Raw genomic sequence first — 15,787 nt, forward strand, 5'->3', positions numbered from 1 at the left:
TGCTGTGTGCGCTATACCTTGTTAATTTCAAGCCAATTTTCGCACAAATATACAGATAGCTTGGGAGTAGGGAATAGTTGTGATTGCAGTCCTTTTAAGGACTAGGTTACAGCATTTCCTACGACTTTTATCAGGCAGGTCTGTGCTCTTAAATAGATAGATTGTGGGAGTAAAGACTAATTGTAATTGGAGTCCTTTTCAGGACTAGGTTACATCAGTTCCTATCAGTTTTTGCCAGGCAGGTCTGTGCCAGTGCTGTGCAAGTTTTTTTCACAGCATTTGGCTGAATCTAGCAAAGCTAATCCTTTTTGGCCTATTGCAGAGTGTGTTAGTCAGTGGAGTAGCCTATCTGTGTTGCAAGATATACCACCTGTGTATAGAATACCAATTTTTTTACTGCACCTAGTGAAGTAAAATCTTTTGGGCATAGCATCATTCTATTAGTCCATCTATACTGACCTCCATCAGGTTGCAAACTGAATATAATTTTTTTCTGCATCTAGCTCTGAAAAAATATTTGGGCTTCTAGCGGTGTGTGGGACTTGGTCTATTAGTCCATCTATACTGACCTCCATCAGGTTGCAAATTAAAAATAATTTTTTTCTGCATCTAGCTCTGAAAAAATATTTGGGCTTCTAGCAGTGTGTGGGACTTGGTCTATTAGTCCATCTATACTGACCTCCATCAGGTTGCAAATTAAAAATAATTTTTTTCTGCATCTAGCTCTGAAAAAATATTTGGGCTTCTAGCAGTGTGTGGGACTTGGTCTATTAGTCCATCTATACTGACCTCCATCAGGTTGCAAATTAAAAATATTTTTTTTCTGCATCTAGCTCTGAAAAAATATTTGGGCTTCTAGCAGTGTGTGGGACTTGGTCTATTAGTCCATCTATACTGACCTCCATCAGGTTGCAAATTGAATAAAAAAAATTTCTGCATCTAGCTCTGAAAAAATATTTGGGCTTCTAGCGGTGTGTGGGACTTGGTCTATTAGTCCATCTATACTGACCTCCATCAGGTTGCAAATTAAAAATAATTTTTTTCTGCATCTAGCTCTGAAAAAATATTTGGGCTTCTAGCAGTGTGTGGGACTTGGTCTATTAGTCCATCTATACTGACCTCCATCAGGTTGCAAATTAAAAATAATTTTTTTCTTCATTTAGCTCTGAAAAAATATTTGGGCTTCTAGCAGTGTGTGGGACTTGTTCTATTAGTCCTTCTATACTGACGTCCAGCAGGTTGCAAATTGAATATAATTTTTTTCTGCATCTAGCTCTGAAAAAATATTTGGGCTTCTAGCGGTGTGTGGGACTTGGTCTATTAGTCCATCTATACTGACCTCCATCAGGTTGCAAATTAAAAATAATTTTTTTCTGCATCTAGCTCTGAAAAAATATTTGGGCTTCTAGCAGTGTGTGGGACTTGGTCTATTAGTACATCTATACTGACCTCCATCAGGTTGCAAATTAAAAATAATTTTTTTCTGCATCTAGCTCTGAAAAAATATTTGGGCTTCTAGCAGTGTGTGGGACTTGGTCTATTAGTCCATCTATACTGACCTCCATCAGGTTGCAAATTAAAAATAATTTTTTTCTGCATCTAGCTCTGAAAAAATATTTGGGCTTCTAGCAGTGTGTGGGACTTGGTCTATTAGTCCATCTATACTGACCTCCATCAGGTTGCAAATTGAATAAAAAAATTTTCTTCTTCATTTAGCTCTGAAAAAATATTTGGGCTTCTAGCAGTGTGTGGGACTTGTTCTATTAGTCCTTCTATACTGACGTCCAGCAGGTTGCAAATTGAATATAATTTTTTTCTGCATCTAGCTCTGAAAAAATATTTGGGCTTCTAGCGGTGTGTGGGACTTGGTCTATTGGTCTATTAGTCCATCTATACTGACCTCCATCAGGTTGCAAATTAAAAATAATTTTTTTCTGCATCTAGCTCTGAAAAAATATTTGGGCTTCTAGCAGTGTGTGGGACTTGGTCTATTAGTCCATCTATACTGACCTCCATCAGGTTGCAAATTAAAAATATTTTTTTTCTGCATCTAGCTCTGAAAAAATATTTGGGCTTCTAGCAGTGTGTGGGACTTGGTCTATTAGTCCATCTATACTGACCTCCATCAGGTTGCAAATTGAATAAAAAAATTTTCTGCATCTAGCTCTGAAAAAATATTTGGGCTTCTAGCGGTGTGTGGGACTTGGTCTATTAGTCCATCTATACTGACCTCCATCAGGTTGCAAATTAAAAATAATTTTTTTCTGCATCTAACCCAGCCAATAGTTTTGGCCTAATACCACAGTTTGGCCACTCAGCTCTGCTCGGTTACCATCCATTGTTTTTTTGTGCAAACAACTCCAGAGTTGTGAATTAGTTAACCACCAAAATGAGTGGAAAAAGGCCTGCTGCTGGTGGAAAGGGGTATAGGCGTGTTGGGAAGGGGAAAAAAGGTTGTGTCCGTGGGGTAGGTGCAGAAGAAAGACCATCTTCCAGCCAAACTAAAATGTCTACTTCTTTTAGCGGACAATGTGATAAGATCCCTTTCTTACGGCCACGCCAATCGCTACAAATTCCAGATGAGGCACAAAAACAGCAGGTGCTTCAACGGATATCAAGTGCTCCTTTAAGTGGGCTCTCCTCCACATCAACTTCAACATCACAAATACTCCAGTCCTCAAAGGTGTCACCCAAATCGCACTTGCTTCCTCACAGCTCCCAAATCTCCAGCTGCCCGTCTGAGTATGAGGTAGAACAGATGGTTGAGTCTGCAGAGCTGTTTACTCATACTATAGCCTGGGAATCAGAGGTCGACTCCAGCGCTTCTGTGAATCCAGACGAGGAAATGATCTGCACTGATGCCCAGAATCTTTATGAGTCGGATCCAGGACCAGACGCAGAAGGTTCTGACCATAATGTAGACCCTCATTCCCAAACTGTAACTCCTGTTGGTGGAGACAATGAGGAAGACGATGATAAGACTCAAATACCTGATTGGAGCGACAACTTTAGTTTTTTGTCAGGGCAGGAACAGGTTGGCTCTGAGGACGACGGGTGTGATAACGCACAGGGTGATGATGATGAGGTCGGAGATCCCACTTACTGTCAACCCACAGTCAGCCAAGAGATGAAGTCAGCAGAGGAGGTGGAGGAAGATGCTAGTGACGACGAGGTCAGGTTGCGCCTTCCTGGACAGAGACGTAGTACTGGAAGCACGTCAACAACTGCATCCTCAAACACAACTCTGCCTCTCACCACAAGTCGTGGTGGCTCTTCAGGTCGCATGGGTGCTAAGCCTTGCATAGCCTGGGCATTTTTTCAGATCGATAAAGATGACCCAACTCGTGTTATCTGTAACATTTGTCAGCAAAAGCTAAGTAGAGGCCAAAAAATACATAGTTTGAGTACTTCATGCATGAACCGGCACATGGACATGAAGCATAAGTTGCAGTGGGAAGCTCAGTGTGCTACAATGCGGTCTAGCCGGCCGGGCCAACCACCGTCTGCCATATCTTGTGCATCCGCGGCCTCTTCATCCTCTGTGACTGGGGGGACAGCAGTCACACCTGTTTTGGGGCGCAGACCTGCCACCTCTTTACCCGCAACAGCCAGCGTGATTGGCAGGTCATCATTTTCTTTGGAGGTGGTAACACCAGCTGGTCTTGAGCGCTGTCCGACATCGATAACACCACCTTTGGATCAAGGCAACCTAACATGTCCGCCTGCATCTTCCTCACAGACCGGCAGTTTGCCGGGGACACCCTTATCAACCCCGTCTAAGCACAATAGCCAGCCCTCGGTCCCTCAGATGTGGACAAGTAAAAGACCATTTCCTCCTAGCCATGAGAAAGCTAAGAGGTTGAATTTCACCATCTGCAAGCTCTTGGCTACAGAAATGCTGCCTTTCCGCCTGGTGGACACAGAGGATTTTCGAGACCTTATGTCCGTCGCAGTGCCCCAGTACCAGATGCCCAGTCGGCACTACTTCTCAAAGAAAGGTGTGCCTGCGCTCCACCAGCATGTCGCACACAACATCACCGCTTCTTTGAGAAACTCTGTGTGTGACAGGGTGCATTTCACCACAGACACTTGGACGAGTAGGCATGGACAGGGGCGTTACATGTCGCTGACTGGGCACTGGGTAACTATGGTGACAGCAGGACAAGGGGCTGCTGTCCAAGTCTTGCCGTCCCCACGAGTTGTGCGTCAATCCTCTTTATGTCATTTTTCCTCCACTGCTTCTGCCTCCTCAACCTCCTCTCGGTCTTCCACCTGCACCCAAAGCCTGTCTGGTCATGCCACAAGCTTTCTAACTGCGCAGAAGGGATCCTGCACACCTCCTTACTATGCTGGAAGTAGGGCTCAACGTCATCAGGCGGTTTTTACATTGAAATGTCTGGGAAATGTGAGTCACACAGCTGAGGAGTTGTGGTCAGCTCTGGAGAACCAATTTCATGAATGGTTGTCTCCACTGGACCTGAAACCAGGGAAGGCCGTGTGCGACAATGCTGCAAACCTGGGTGCGGCCCTTCGCCGGGGCAATGTCACACACGTGCCTTGTATGGCTCACGTGTTGAACCTGGTTGTCCAGCAATTTTTAGCCCACTATCCCAGACTAGATGGCCTTCTGCAGAGGGCACGGTCGCTGTGTGCTCACTTCCGCCGTTCGCATCCCGCAGCTCAGCGACTTACATCTCTACAGAAGTCGTTGGGCCTGCCACTTCACCGGCTAAAATGCGATGTGCCTACCCGGTGGAATTCAACTCTGCACATGTTGCAGCGACTGTGGCAGCACCGACAAGCCCTGGTGCAATACGTTCTGACGTATAGCCTGGGCCAACGAGATTCAGAGGTGGGGCAAATCACGCTGGAGGAGTGGTCTCAGATCAGGGACCTATGCACCCTTCTGCACAGTTTTGAAATGGCGACGAAGATGTTTAGTGCTGACGATGCCATTATCAGCATGACTATTCCGGTGATTTACATGCTGGAGCACATGTTAAACAGAATTCGGAGTCAGGTGGTGGCACAAGAGGAGGTGGAGGAAGTAGAGGAGGAGGAGTTGTATGCGGAAGGGCTAACATCTGCAAGGTCCAGACGGTCGGCAGCACCAAGGCGGCAGGCATGTGAGGGTGGGGGAGATGGTTTAACCAGGGCGCATGGTAGCAGCCAAACTAGTGAGGAAGGTGCAGGAGCCCAGGAAGAAGTGGAGGACGAACTGATGGAAGACTCATCAGATGAGGGAGACCTTGATCACATTTCTGTTGTGCGAGGTTGGGGGGAGAGGACAGAGGAAGGAAGCATGATTGTTACCTCGCCACCAACACAACAGGGACTTGGTGCTCCTGGATGCGCAACACACATGAGTGCCTTCTTGCTGCACTACCTGCAACATGACCCTCGAATTGTGAGAATTAGAAATAATCCTGACTACTGGGTTGCCACACTGTTAGATTCCCGGTACAAAAGTAAATTTGCAGAAATTATTCCTGCCATAGAAAGGGATGCACGCATGCAGGAGTATCAGCAGAGACTGTTGCAGAATCTTACATGTGCTTTTCCACAAAATACCAGTGGTGCACGTAGTGAATCTCACAGTTCCAACTTGCCAACCGTGGGACCGTCAAGTGTTCAGCACTCATACCGTAACAGAACCACAGTATCTGCTGGTAACATCAATTTTGCGGAATCATTTCACCACTTTTTTAGCCCATCCTTTGCAAGGCCACAGGAGACAAGAAGTCTGACACATAGTCAACGCCTAGAGACGATGGTACAGGAGTATCTCCAAGTAAACATTGAAGCCACGACTGTGTCACTGGACCCTTGCTCTTTTTGGGCTTCCAATCTGGATAAATGGCCGGAGCTAGCCACTTACGCCTTGGAGATCTTGTCATGCCCCGCAGCCAGCGTTCTGTCTGAACGTGTGTTCAGCGCTGCTGGTGGTGTGCTGACAGATAAGCGCACGCGGCTCTCCACTGATAATGTAGACAGACTCACGTTCATAAAGATGAACAAATCATGTATCCGAAACGACTTTTCTACCCCTGTGTCATCCTGGGGAGAGTAAAAGCTTGATGATTGGTTAAAATCACCCTACCAACCGTTTTAAGCTTTCAAATTACTAATCATGTTTATCTGTATCTTGACTGGAAAATAATTTGGGCTTTGTAGCAGTGTGCAGCACTGATCCTATTAGGCCATCTATAATAAGCTTCACCAGATTTAAAATTAAAAATAATTTTTAGCTGCATCTAGCCCGGAAAATAATTTTGGGGCTCCGAGATGCGCAAGACACATAAGTGCCTTCTTGCTGCACTACCTGCAGCATGACCCTCATATTGTCAGAATTCGAAGTAATCATGACTACTGGGTTGCCACACTCTTAGATCCCCCAAACTTTTCGATCAACCTTTTCATTTTAATAAAGACCAAAAAAATGGTCATTTTTGAAATTATAAGCATTAGCAGGTTGTTAGAAACTGAAATCAAACAGTTTTCAACTCAAAACTTTATTCTAGGTGATGTTACATTTTCACATAGGACCCCTTGTTCGAAAGGAGCTTCTGAACTCTCTCGTCCATTGAATTTGTCAGGTTTTGGATGGTTTCTGCTTCAATTGTTTTGCATGAGGACAGAATACCCTCCCAGAGCTGTTGCTTAGATGTGAACTGCCTCCCGCCATCATAGACACTCCTTTTAATGATGCTCCAAAGGTTCTGAATGGGGTAGAGGTCAGGGGAGCATGGGGGTCACACCATAAGTTTGTCCCCTTTTATGTCCATATCAGCCAGAGATGCAGATGTTTTATGTGCAGCATGAGATGGTGCATTATCATGCAGAAAAATGATCTTGCTGTGAAATACACGGTTCTTCTTCTTGAACCATGGCAGGAAGTGCTGTTTGAGAAAATCCACATACATTATGGAGTTCATCTTTAGCGCCTTCAGGGATCCTAAAGGGGCCGACAATCTCTCTCCCCATGATTCCAGCCCAAAACATTACTCCACCTCCTCCTTGTTGGCGCTGTAGCCGTGTTTGCGTGGGGTGTCCATCAACCAGCCATCCTCCACTCCATTCATCTGGACCATCGAGCGCTGCACGGCACTCATCCGTGAACAAAACAGTTTTGAAATCAGTCTTCATGTAATGTTTGGCCCACTGGAGCCGTTTCTGCTTGTGTGAAGTGAATAGAGGAGGTCGACAGGATGGCGTATGCACAGCTGCAAACCTCTGAAGGACCCTGCATCTTGTTGTTCGGGGGACGTTGGAGGCACAAGCAGCTTCAAAAACTTGTCTGCTGCTATGACAAGGCTTTTTTGCCGCTGCTCTTTCAACCTGACGTAATTGCCTGTAGGAAAGAGTCCTCAATTTGCCCTTATCAGCACGCACACGTGTGTACTGTGAATCAGCTACATACTTCTTGATTGCCAAGACACTTCATCCTGATCATCGCACAATGTTGATTGTAGTCATGCCTTGACCTAAACACACCACAATTTGTTGCTTCTCAGCAGCCGACACATCCTTTTTCTTTCCCATTTTGGCAGAAAATGTAGGCTGCTTAATAATGTGAGAGAGCCTTCTTAAGTAGTCTTGCCTTTCATTGGACACACCTGCCAAACTAATTAGCACAGGTGTCTGCAATTGCTTACAGTGATATAAAGAGCCCTGACACACATCACCATCAATGAGTTTAACTGACAAACAAACAAATTCTTCCCTTATCACTCCTAAACACTTTTTGCATAATAATTTGGAACGCGGTGTACATGTGCTTTTCCACAAAACACCAGTGGTTCACGTAGTGAATCTTACAGTTCTAACTTGCCAACCGTGGTCTGTATGGAATTGTTCAATAAAGGGCCCAAAATTAAGATAACATAGATGGGAGAGGTCTCTATGAATAGGAATTCCTAAGTATTTGATACCCTGTGAGGGCCAGGCAAAGGGAAAGTTGGACTGGATGGAATCCTATATGGATTTAGGGAGGGAGGCATCGAGGGCCTCAGACTTCGCTGCATTGATTTTAAAATTTTACCATGTAACAAAGTGATCTATTTCAGCCATAACAGCAGGGATGGATATATGTGATTGAGTGATATATACTAGGACATCATCAGCAAATAGAGAGCACTTGTACTCGGTGCCTCCCACCTCAATCCACCTAATATTGGGGTTATGGCGAATTGATGAGAGCAGGTGCTCCGTCACTAGGATGTATAAGAGAGGGGACAGAGGACATCCCTGCCTTGTCCCATTGGTGATTGTGAAAGGTGATGAAAATGTTCTGACGCACCCCCTGGGCCTTGGGACACCCGGAGCCGGACACTTTTTGGTGGATGCTGGTGGTTGTAGTCTTCGTGGCGGCGATCCGGTTCCGTGGCTCAGGGCGGTCAAACCAGTGGCGGAACTATTTATGTGGTTTTGATGTTTAAATGTCCGACTACGCCACCCGTGGATTGCGGTCAGAGTGAACCGCCGCTACAGGGCAGACCGCTAAGGCTGGTGTTGTGGGTGCAGCAGAGCGTAGCATAACTCCCCACGGGAGGAGTATAGCCTCAGGGCAGTGTATGCGGAGGATGGGGGTGATGGTGCAGGGCAGCAGCAGTAACGACACGGAGTCAGTGATGCAGTTCAGGGCCTTTACTCACAGTTCTTATTATCCAGACCACGTCTGCAGGTAACGGCTGCCCACGTCGTACTGTGCTCACCAGGTGAGGGGCTCAGACAACTCCCAGATAACTTTGGAGCGCTTCACAGGACCCCCTTTGTGTGTCCTTTGTCTGGCCTTTCTTACCAACACTTCTGTCCGGCTGCCTCGGGCCTCCTCTTGGTAAACTTGGCGCCAGTTTCCCTGACCCTATGTGGTGCCTTCCTAGCGGGTGGAGCAAGGGGCTGCGCCACATAAAATGTCAGAGCCTCCGGTTTCTAGCTGAGGGTCGTTTCCTGCCTCCACTAGTTCGGGGACCGGTCTCCCCCTTTGGCCTGACCCCTCCACGCAGGTGGATTCGGGCGTGCGGTGGCGACTCGCCCGTCCGCACCCCTGGGATCCCTTCATTCCTCGTTCCTGGAGCCTTCTCCGCTCCTCTTCCTTCCTTCTCCCTCTTGCAGGCCTGGGCCTCTGTTACTAGGCCCGCCTCCGGAGCAGAGCTCATGCAGAGCCCCTGCCACTTCTGCTCAGACTTCTCTGCACTGAACTAAGATGGTGCCCACCTTTTATACTCCCTTCTCAATGCACCCAGGAACTGCTTCCTCCCTGCTCCTGCACTGCAGGGTTCCCCTTCCTCAGTGTTCCCTCCCCCCACTCCAGCCAGGGACAGGGACTGTCGTGCCCATCTCAGGGGCATATTGGTCGCCCTGCCCCACGGCAATGTGGTGTAATGCATGCAGGTGTCGGGTCCTGATCCACACTCCATCCTTATCTGAGAGTGAGATATCACACCTCTGGGTGAGGTGCAATACGTCTGTAGCAACCGAGCCCTCGGTGCTACAGTTCCATTTATCTTCAGCCTAGGTGACGTATTGTGATACAGGGCCGTGATTTTGGCTATAAAAGGGTCCCCTAGACCCCTACCCCAAGCTTTTTAAGAGAATCATATATGGCGTGCCAGGAGACTCTATGGAATGCTTTCTCAGCATCCAACGAGAGTATCTACTTACAAATTTTTAACTGCATCTAGCCCAGGAAATACTTTGTGCCTAGTAGCAGTGTCTGCTAGTCAGCGGATTATCCCGGCTGTTAAGCAAGCTACACCACCTGTAGTTTGGACACTTAATTTTTTCAAAGGAAATGCTTCGGGACCACGGGATACTTAGTGAAGAGCATCAGGAGGCACCCCAAGGCATAGGGGCTGGGACTGGCACTAGGATGCCTTGCGGTGGACAGCCGAGCTCGATCCTTATAAAAGCTTTTTAACTGCAGCAGCTTTAGTGGACGCTACTGGAGCTGGAATTACGCGGCTGCTGGCATGAGACTTGCCCTCCAATAGATCCTTGTAAATGGATTTAAAGTGTATTCATTCAAATTAGAGAGACAATTTAAATTAAAAAGCTTAGAGCTGCCTCCACCACAGGGGGGCTCTCTCGACCCACCAGCGGACAGGCACCAGTATTGGGAGAGGGGGGCTGGCCGTCAGGGTTCACCGCGGCTCTGGCACAAACCCGGCGACACGGAGGTGGCACGGGCAGGAGCGGACTGGCCGTGTCGGCTTCTCACTTTTTGGATTTTAGAAGGGCATGACATGCCTATATCTGTGTCTCCCCCTCCTTTTACTCCTCCACCTCTTTTCTTTTCGCATGACTATATGTACTTGTCACTTTTCCATGTGTTAGTTGTGTCTTCTGAGCAGTTTGTCAGCTTTTGGACACCTTTGAAGGTGTTTTCTATGTGTTTCTATGTGTTTTTGTTTGCCTGCCATTGGTTTTAACGGTGTTCGAAGGTGTTCGACGAACAGTTCGACGAACAGTTCGGCGAACACACGGGTGTTCGACGAACCGAACCGAACTCGAACACTACGGGGGTGGCTCAACACTAATCACGATGTTACCAGCGGTGAAAAGATGTTTTTGTATTATACAATATTTTTACAATGTTTTTTTCAAGTTGAGCTAAACAGTAGAAAATGTTTTCAGCCCATGTATCTGGTTTCACCTTGAAACCTCTGTGTAGCACGAGATTTGAATGTTGTATTAGCTGTATAAAGCCGTTGACACCATGAAACCATTAAAGTCATGGAGCAAATGGCTCCATAGTGTAATGGTTAGCACTCTGGACTCTGAATCTAGCGATCGGAGTTCAAATCTTGGGAACATATTTTGCAGATGATGCAAAGTTAGGAGGGATAGTTAACACTAGAGAAGACAGAGAAAGGATTCAGAAGGATCTAGATAAGCGTGAACAATGGGCAGCAACTAATAGAAAGGTTTTTGACAGAGTGAAATGCAAGATTCTACATCTGGGAGAGAAAAACAAAAATTACAACTACAAAATGGAATGAATATAACTAAGCAATAGCATGGGTGAAAAAGACTTGGGTATACTAATAGATCACAGGCTGCACATTAATCAACAGTGTGATGCAGCAGCGAAAAGGGCAAACAGTTCTGGGATATATTAAGAGAAGCATAGAATCTAGATCACATAAAGTAATTATCAACCTCTACTCCTCCTTGGTCAGACCTCATCTGGAATACTGCTTACAGTTCTGGGCACTACATTTTAAAAAAGACATGGAAAAACTGGCCTTCTCCTGTGACTGTGTTAACCCCTCTAGTTGCCGGATGCTTCTGGAGCACCAAACTTTCTGTCTCTTGTGCTCGTGTTACTTTTAATAGTTGCTGAATGCTTTTAAAGCAACACCCCTACTTCTGCACAGTTGGGTACGATGACCCTGAAGGTACCTTCCAATCAAATATTGAAAGCTGAGATCTAATATGAAATATAGGGATTTCATGCTCTCTGGCAGCCAATAGTATTCACACAAGCAATGTGGTCTGATCTAAACATGTGAAGTGTTATTCCTTTCATAAAACTCTAGAGGTTACAAAACAAAACAGTCTCTTCTGGGCACAAAGGTATAACAGAAAAATAAACAGTTCATGCACCAGCAGGCAGGCTCACCTATTCAGTAAACAAATTGCCCACAATCCCCCTGGAGTTCTGCTAAAACACTCAGCTTCTCCTTTGACTGTGTTAACCCCTCTAGTTGCTGGATGCTTCTGGAGAACAAAACTTTCTGTCTCCTGTGCTTGTGTTACTTCTAATAGTTGCTGAATGCTTTCAAAGCAACAGCACTACTTCTGCATGTCACACTCTACCTTCCTTTTTGAATGTCGTCCTCGACATCTGTCTTAATTGGTCAATCTGACCAATTCTGAGACAGTGCTGAAAATTGGATAACTTTATATACATATTGCAATTGTCAGATTGGTATAACTTTCATAAACATTGATAAAAACCTAATCTTGTGACCCTATTCTTGTAAGATGCCTGTAAGAATTAAACAATTAACACAATTAAGATAATCAGCATCTCTTCAGCTGGAGCTTTTCATAAGTCTTCAACCAGCTCTCTCTCTCTATGCTTTAACAGTTCTTTGTTTCTGCAAAGTCTTTTAAGGAAAATCAAAGCATGAAAACATGTCTTTCCACCAGGCAACATCTTCCATACTGCCTCTCAGTGGTGAATACCACTCAAGTGGGCTCACCTGGTCCGCAGGCAGAGATACCTGTTTCCAGTCCACAGTCCTTCACACTTGACTAGGTTCACCAAGTGTCTCATACGTCAGCATCACGGGCCTCCTCACTTATTGAGTCGACATCCTCCTGGGAGGTTGTTTCTCAGAGAGCACGGGTTCTTCTGTCACAGAAGTTTCTTCAGCCGCACTCTTTTCCCGTGCTTCCTCAGATGCTCTTGGAGCTGCCTCTGTGAGTTCCTTCACAGGTTAGCTGAAGAAACAGCTCAGTAATTTTGTCCATTTATATTTCCACATCCATTGGTGCTAGAGAGTTTTCATTAGGGCTGGTCCCCTTTAACTGGTGTAGCAGAGTTGAGTTGAGGTGCTGTGCTGCTGTATTTTTCCAGACACGTTTCCTCTTCTCCCTCTACATGCTAATTCCCACTCAGGATTCCCCGTATGGGCCATCAATGTTACACGCACGCTGCTAGGTTCAGATAGGGGCGAGACAGGTTATATGAGATCTTTGGACTGCTGGGGGAACCGTTACTCAGGGCAACCACAGACCATATGCTGCAGCTTCTCTCAGGCACACAGGGGTATAGACCCTCAGGCACAGACACGTAGGTTGTTTCACTTGCTGACAAGACACACTTAACAAGAGTCCTCATAAACGGTAGAACAGTAACATTTAATAAAAAGAAGCACAGCCTGTTAGGAGGGCGGTTGCAGACAACTTTATTTAAATGGAACGCAACCGACCCCGGGGTCGGACTGCTGCTGAACACTTTCCGGGTGGAAAGGAAAAGCGACAACTAAACAGATAACCCGTCCGTTTTAACAGCACACCGGACCGGGTAAAGCGGTACGCTCTATCTCCGTTAACTGCACGGAGGAGAGAGCGACCGGTGACGCACCTAGCAATTATCTTAACCCTTCGTGTTAAAGGCACACGGAAGGGTAAGATGGTTCGCACAATCTCCAAGAACCGCAGGGAGACGTGCGACCGTGGGAACAGCAGTAGCCCTGTCTTTGATACAGGCGCTACGCTATGGGGATTGGCGCTAAAGCGGCTCACACAATCTCCAAGAACCGCAGGGAGACGTGTGACCGGACTAGGAGCAGTAGCCCTGTCTTCGGTACAGGCGCTACGCTATAGCAGTCGGCGCTAGTATGTGGGTGTGATACCCGCCGGGTATTCGTGCACTCAGCCGGCGTGCTACCGGACTGAGCAGACCCGCTCTATATGGCTACCTGCCTGCATAAAGCTATGGCTCTTAGAGGAGCCCGAGAGTTTCAGCGTGCACACCACAAACAACCAGCTCAAATGATCTGAGCGCGTCGCCATCTTTGTGGGCGGGCCTTTTAAAGACTAAGCCCTGTCCACCGACGCGCTATTGGTGATGTTACCCGTGGACCAATCAGGCAGTGCCAGGTCTACGGGTCAGGTGGGTGCCAAACCACCAATTATGATCCGCCAGGTCACGGACATGCTCAGTACGGCAAACTCTGGACTTAGACTCCGCAAGCACTATCTCTCTCTGCAACCCAGGCTTAACATTGTTAGGCACAACTACCTGGGAGATAAACAGTGCTCGCGGATCGGCTAGGCGTTGGGGTTGATGACAATGCTGAGCAGCAACAGCCCTGGCTGGACTGAAATGGGAGACCACAGAAGGACCTGGACCCATTTCAAATCCAGCACCAGACTGACACCTATCACAGCCAGTGCAAGTTAAGTCTTATGAGAAACAGGCTCCAGTGACAAGCAGCACAGCAGTTCACAGTCTTCCCAGTAGTATAGGACAGCACAATTCTAATGCAAAGGCACATTAATGAACACAGCATTCCTTACAGCACAGTGAGATGGAGGAGGGGGGAGGGTCTGCTGAGGGAGATGTTATTTCAGGAACTCTACCTGACCTGTGCTTAGCTACACTCCTGACTTGAATCCTTTTCACTTGCAGGGGCGCTTCTGTGAAATACAAAACACACACACCACCTTTCTCTTCGGCTCCAGTCAGACATTACACAACTTCCCCACAATCCCCTTGGGACTCTGCTAAAACTCTCGCCTTCTCCTGTGACTATGTTAACCCCTCTAGTTGCTGGATGCTTCTGGAGCACAACACTTTCTGTCTCTTGTGCTTGTGTTACTTTTAATAGTTGCTGAATGCTTTTAAAGCAACACCCCTACTTCTGCACAGTTGGGTACGATGACCCTGAAGGTACCTTCCAATAAAATATTGAAAGCTGAGATCTAATATGAAATATAGGGATTTCATGCTCTCTGGCAGCCAATAGTGTTCCCACAGGCAATGCGGTCTGATCTAAACATGTGAAGTGTTATTCCTTTCATAAAACTCTAGAGGTTACAAAACAAAACAGTCTCTTCTGGGCACAAAGGTATAACAGAAAAATAAACAGTTCATGCACCAGCAGGCATGCTCACCTATTCAGATTATAGTCCTTTCCCTCTAAGCTGCTGGTTGAGACTGCCAACACTAGAGGTCTTTTTTGCTCCACACACAGGCAGCTCTAAAACAGGTCAGCTGCCTTATATTGGACCTGGAAAGCCTGGACTGGAGATATGGGAGTGACCATTCCTACCCAAGCTCTTCTGGTCACTTCTGAAACTCAGTTCCAGAATCTGGTCTCAATAAAAACCACTCAGTAACCTACTATTGCTGGAGCCTTTGCCTTTGGAACCTACATCACCAAGGCTAGCCACCTCAGTGACACATATCTCCCATCGAGGACTTTACCACCTGCTTTCCTATAGCAGATAGAAACCAAGCACATCTAGCAGTATACCCAATTTGTTATAGTTATCAGGTAAAAAGAGGAGCTAATTTGGGAGAGAAGGGGCAACTGGATTTGGGTTAATAATAAGGGTTACCACTTCAAAGGAATAACACTTGAGATTTAAAGTAAACCTGACAGCTTGCTCAGGTCCCCCAAATCACCACCATGTATTAAATGCTATGTGCATACCCTCCCTAAGAAGCCCTTTTTATTTTCTAAAGGACTACTGCATAATGCAAAAAGCTATTTCATATCTTTGGTGGCAGTATGCTAATTAGTGGGTGACTGGTCATGGAGGCATTGCTTTCCCCATTCTAGTCATCCCACTAATCACATTATTGCACCACTGTGGGTGTGAATGCAGGAGTGTAGTGCAGAAGATGGGGCATTGCCCCAGGAGCAGCCATCAAGGGTGGCGCCATATGGCTGCCTGATGTGGCGGTCCGAGGTGCTCCCCAGTGGCTGCATTTTGCCAACCCCCATAGTGGAAGTCAGACGTTCTCTGAGCCAGCTGTCAAGCTGACAGCCAGCTCAGAGAAGGTGCAGAGTGTCAGCTCCCAGTGATTAATTTTACTCGTATCTTTCAGTCACAAGTACAAATGAAGCCCTGACCACTAGCACTTCCAGGTCAGGGCGACGTCATCAGCATGATCAGGTCATGTGCTCATACTGCTGACATCACTCCTTGGCGCCGCAAAGGCGGCAGAAGTTTGGTGTGTAAGATGAAACCACCAAAGATTTATTGTAATTAAGGAAAGGGGGGGTAGAAATTTGAGTATGCACTATGGGGAGAGAGGGTGGGA

Source organism: Phyllobates terribilis, unplaced genomic scaffold (assembly GCF_046119375.1).
Source record: "Phyllobates terribilis strain yellow unplaced genomic scaffold, ASM4611937v1 Scaffold_3__8_contigs__length_932513732, whole genome shotgun sequence".
Taxonomy (NCBI): Eukaryota; Metazoa; Chordata; class Amphibia; order Anura; family Dendrobatidae; genus Phyllobates; species Phyllobates terribilis.